We start from the raw sequence: 5,665 nt of genomic DNA, 5'->3' as shown, positions 1-5,665 counted from the left end.
CATCGTACATTGGCTGCAAGTTGATCAAGGAGTGCTAATCTGAAGGAATGGAGCACATCTACCTTATGTACTTCTGTAGGGAGCACAACCTTTAGTATGCTATCTATGTACCGCTTATCTTAATTCATCAGTTGACACAGTTGTTATGTTAGTGTCGAGCATTGTTATTATAACAAGTACTCTTCGTTGTGGACATGATGAATGATGTGTAATGATTATATTTGTATGGTGTGTGTTCAGTAAGTTATTAAGGCCTAGCTAAATTAGTAAATACATTGTGAAAACTGGAAGCAATTCTATCATCGTCGGATATATGGGTCGTTGGTTGTTTTGTCATCATCGTCGTACCACTTGCCATTGGTGAAGCAGACGGCCATCACCGCTGCTATTCGTCTGATGTAGCAGGGGTCAATAGTGTATCATCGCCAAATCGTTTAGTAACCTGACACCGACTAAAGGATCATCACGGGCGGATCGTACTGCAATGCGACGGTGACGATGCCCTATGACCAGGCGATTCATTCGTTGAAGCGATGGTGATGTTTGCCTCGACATAGGCGGGTCGTGCTCCAATACAACGAAATAAGGATCTAATCACGGACGGATCATAAGCCATGTGGCGGTGTTAGTGCATATCGACACAGGTGAGCCGTGCTCCAATGCGGCGGAAGTAAGGACCTTGTCATGGACGGATGATAAGCCAAAATGGCGGTGTAGTGAACATCCCAGTCGGTCTCAGATAGCGATAGCGATGGCTATGACTATCACTGCCGAGACCGAAATCAGATTGCGATAGGGGTTACGACGTGGCTGTGAAAGGTGCGAGTGTAGTAGTGATTGGCAGATATGGCATTGATGGATAGAATCTAACTCAAGAGGTTTGAATTCGGTTTTTCATTTAAACTTGAGTTAATATGTAAGTCGTACAATTAAGAGGGATGCAATATGATGATAGTTGATTGTATATAAGTTTCTCAAGCCAACCCATATGAAGTTTGAGAGAGTGCCACGAGGGGATAGCAAAGTTTGCTAGGACATATATGAACCCTAGTGAGCTAGTTTATTAAAAAATTCCGGGGTTTCTTCATTGGAATTTCTTAGTAGGGGCTCCTAGGTTGTATTAACTCTATTTACTGGAATTTCAGGGGGGTTGTTAGGAATTTTTCGGGGGTAGACATGTTCTTGAGCTAATAGTGCATGATAGTGCATGCATATCAGATTGGTCCGGTATGTGCCTGCAGCTCTCCAATGGCTACTATTGAGGTGGTATGTATACCCCCAAGCCCTCTCCTTTGAGGATTGCTGATTCTGGTGCATCCCATACACATTCTAAAGCCTTGGAAACACTCCTCACACCTCTCTTAGTGAGATTTGATCCTTAATGTGAAATTCATTTGGCGGGTTGAGTGAAATTCAAAATAGAGAGCAAAGCCAACACTTGGAGCTTGGCTCCTAGATAGCTAGTTTACAGAGTTTGTTAGGATACAGAGCTTGTATCTAGCATATAGGGTTACGAGTTGGAGGCAAGATTTAGCAACTTCATTTTACCATATGTTGTTGGAGGAGAGTTTTTTTTTCCTTTTGCCAAAAATCTCGAACAGGGAGTTTATTTACCAAGCTTTCTGAGTTGCTCTAAAAATGCCAAAACAAGCATTAGGAATTTTTAGTGCTTCTAGGGAAACGTGTATCCTATGTGGTGGTGGGTGCTGCAAAATAGGGTGCATATTCATCTTTATATATGGAAGTGATAGTGTTTTGTTGAGATGGTGAGGAAGCTTCTATCCAACCATTTTACCACTATTGAATAGTATAAAAAGAATACACAGTTTGTTGATATAGTGAAGAAGCTTCCATCCTACTAAGATACCACTACAAATGTAAGAGCGTCCCCAAGAGTTCCCCAATCTATCCTCCTAGAGTCAAAATTAAGGTTTATGTAAAGAAAATCACCCCTCCAACGGTCTCCCTGTTCGACATCCTATATTTAATGGTATCCTAAATTATCCTCACTCTCAAATTTGGGATGTCATGTTGTCCTTTCAATATATTATTTGAGATAGGGTACTTGTTGAAGAGAAATATTTAGAGAGGATTTTTTGTCAGGATGTACCCTATGAGGATTTAGGAAAATCAAGTTTAGGAGAACTCTTGGAGATTCTCTAAAGCTCTTTAGACAGCATGACTCCTTTTAAACCTCGCTATATTTTGATCTTGTGATTGGTACCACTCGAAGTCCTAAACACTGTTTGCTCGGATAAGCCCATCTTATCATGTTGATCTTCTCCAATCAAACACGAAACCTTCATACTTCCTCATTTGCACGTACGGGCACGTACACACATCTTCTATATATGCTAGTGGGTGTTAATGGTGAGGAAGCTTTTCCCAGACAAGGATACCACTTAGAACTGTATAGAAAGGACAGTGTTTTGTTGAGACGATGTTGAAACTTTTGCTGTGATTCCACTGTGATTGGAAAACGTCCTTTGAAAAAGCTTGACTCCTTTTAACAACCTCACTATAGTTTGATAAATTGACCTTATTAGGTTGATGACTCCATTCAAGCTCGGTCATAAATTAGCATATAACGAGGGAAAAGCTACATCACATCATCTAGGAAAAAGGCAGGAGAGATGCTCTGGGAATTCGTTCGTTGATGCATTTGAGAAGGGAGCAAAATAGTATGGCCTATGAACTCCCACAACCAGCGAAACATACTATACATTCAGCGATGGGGCACAGCGTGGCCCATAAACTTGCACAACTGGCGAAACATAGTGCACAGCGGTGTGGCGTCTGTCTGCGTTCTCCTGTGTGTTAAGAGCATATTATTGCTTGGGAATGTGATCAATTTTCTAAGAAATTAAAAGATATTCTCTTTGAGAAAAGCTACAAGGCAGGTACCAGTAGGTTTAGCTGTTTAGGTAATTTTCCTGGAGTTTATCGAACATCTTCTTTGCATGAAGGCGTTATTTATGTAGTCATCAATTAATAAAGCACTCCTTTACGGAAAAGAAACGGCGCAGTGGTTTCCTTTGAGAGGAAGTTAGGCAATAAAGCGAAGCTTTGTTCTCTTTTAATTTCAATTAGTAAGATTACTAGGTGTGTTCCCGCGCATTGTCGCGAGAATTATTGGCGATGATTTTTAGATCTAATATTACACTTATTCGTATAGATATAATGAAAGCGTGCCAGCATAATCATGGCCGTCTTCATTTTTTTCGGCTAGTTGTTTGAGCGGAAGTTCAATCTGTTTTCACCTGAAATTATCTCAAATCTACATTAACGACAGTATTGTAACGAACAATAGAGAAACCAAGAGTGACGAAGCAATGCAAGTCGGGCTTGCACTCTCCCATAGCTGTCGCATCGTCGCTTGCATCTGGCGCCTAGCGTGCATTCCAACGCAGTCGCCAGCTCACCGTACGTGACCGGCTTCGGTGGACGTCACGCAGACGGCTGCCATTCGGTCATTGCTTTGTACAGAAGCTGAGTATCGTACCAGTAGTACAGAACGGATCTACTTATTATTATACCAGCATCTGCAGACACCCCGCGTACAAGTACAGCGTTGTTACTTCGTTTGCACTCTTGTTGACGTAGGAGCAAGGCCGACCCCAACGCTCCACCCTGTCTCATGGCCTCAACCAGCACGCATGCACTTGGCCTCCACGTCAGTTTGTATAGCAGCTTCGCAGTGTGTCAGAGTGGTTTGTAGAGGATCCCATAGCCCCGTCTGACAAAAAGTTCAGGCCACTAGTGAAGGGAAGTGTTGGCGCACATTTATTTCAACAAGACCCAAACCAACAGCAGATACTTTTTCTGTGCATGGAAAACAGAGAGGACAGACGAGCAGTACATTGCGTTGGCAAAGGTATAAATGTTCGTTTGGCCGTTGTTTTTCGTAAAGAAAAAAAAGTCTACTTAACTCTCCATCTATTAACTGTGGTCTACTTCACCCCCAAACTATAAAATCGTCTATTTTACCCCTTGAACTTTTCAAAACCGTCTATTTTACCCCACAGACGGTTTTCGACGGTGGTTTTGCTACAGTAATTGTGGTTTTGCTATAGTATGGTGGTTTTGTCTTTTTCTTTTTTATTTATTTCTGGTGAATCTTTAAAAAATCATAGTAAATCATAGAAAAATTATAAAATAGAAAATCTAATTTTGTTGGACTCCACATGAGTAGATCTACACAATGAACATATAATATGATATGCTTTAGTACAAAATTTTTGTTGTAGTTTTAGATTAATTGGAAAATCCAATTTTGTCTGTAATTAATTGGAATTTATCTATAACTAAGTTATACATGGTCCAATGAGTACGAAATTTTTACTATAGTTCAAGCATACAATAATTAGTCTACCATAAAAATTTCACCATAATTGGACCACAGAAGCTACAGCTATGAATTGTTCTAATTAATTACAGACAAAATTGGATTTTCCAATTAATCTAAAACTACAGCAAAAATTTTGTACTAAAGCATATCATATTATATGTTCATTGTGTAGATCTACTCATGTGGAGTCCAACAAAATTAGATTTTCTATTTTATAATTTTTCTGTGATTTACTATGATTTTTTAAAGATTCACCAGAAATAAATAAAAAAGAAAAAGACAAAACCACCATCACTATAGCAAAACCACCGTTACTATAGCAAAACCACCGTCGAAAACCGCCCGGGGGGGGGTAAAATAGACGATTTTGACAAGTTTAGGGGGTAAAATAGACGATTTTATAGTTTGGGGGTGAAGTAGACCATGGTTGATAGGTGGGGGGTTAAGTAGACTTTTTTCTTTCGTAAACGATCGTAAATTTTTAGACGGATAGTATTTTTCTCTCACATAAATTAGTCAGCAGTACTTTTTCACGAATTAGCAACGATACAAACCAGCAAAACGAACAGACTATAGCCCCAGACCTTTTTTTATCTACGTGGCACATCACTTTTATTTGAGGCTAACGCAGCTGTTAGGCTGCGTTGGAGCTGCCCTCACTGGTACTGTGCTAGCTCTATGTCAGCGGATTCCCTGACAGCGCATGGTAAAACCATCCACACGCGCTGCCATATATATGCATCCCCTATGGCTGCCCTCCGTGGCCACCCGCAAGGGTTGTCAGGAGGTGTCTGGCTCCATGGTCGTGGGTGGTGGCTGGCGGCGAGGGCGCGAGGTGATCGGTACAAAACTAGGGCTTTGTTTAGTTGTTAAAGTTTGGATGTGTAAAGTTGATAAAATGTACTGTAGTGTCAATGTAGCATTTCGTTTACATTTGGTAATAATTATTCAACTGTTAACTAATTAGGCTCAAAATGTTCGTCTCGCAAAGTACAACCAAACTATGCAATTAGTTTTTAATTTCTTCTACTTTTAGTATTCCATGCATGTACCGCAAATTTGATGTGACGGGGAATCTTCTTTTTTGCATAGTGTCAAAGTTGAGAGTTTGGGAGAAACTAAACATTGCCTAGGAAATCATATGCAGCGTGCGCACGTGTGCACACATTACGTACAGTACCTACCAACTCGGCAGCTCACGTCCCCTTCCTCAACCCCAGCCACTCCATCCGGATTCTGGACTGCCTCCTCGCTCATCGTCCGTTCTCGCTGCCGACGCCCGCGACTCCTTCCCTCCATGCGCGATCATGACGAAGC

The sequence above is a fragment of the Miscanthus floridulus genome, chromosome 7 (assembly GCF_019320115.1).
Source record: "Miscanthus floridulus cultivar M001 chromosome 7, ASM1932011v1, whole genome shotgun sequence".
Classification (NCBI taxonomy): domain Eukaryota; kingdom Viridiplantae; phylum Streptophyta; class Magnoliopsida; order Poales; family Poaceae; genus Miscanthus; species Miscanthus floridulus.
This window is presented reverse-complemented; position numbering follows the sequence as displayed.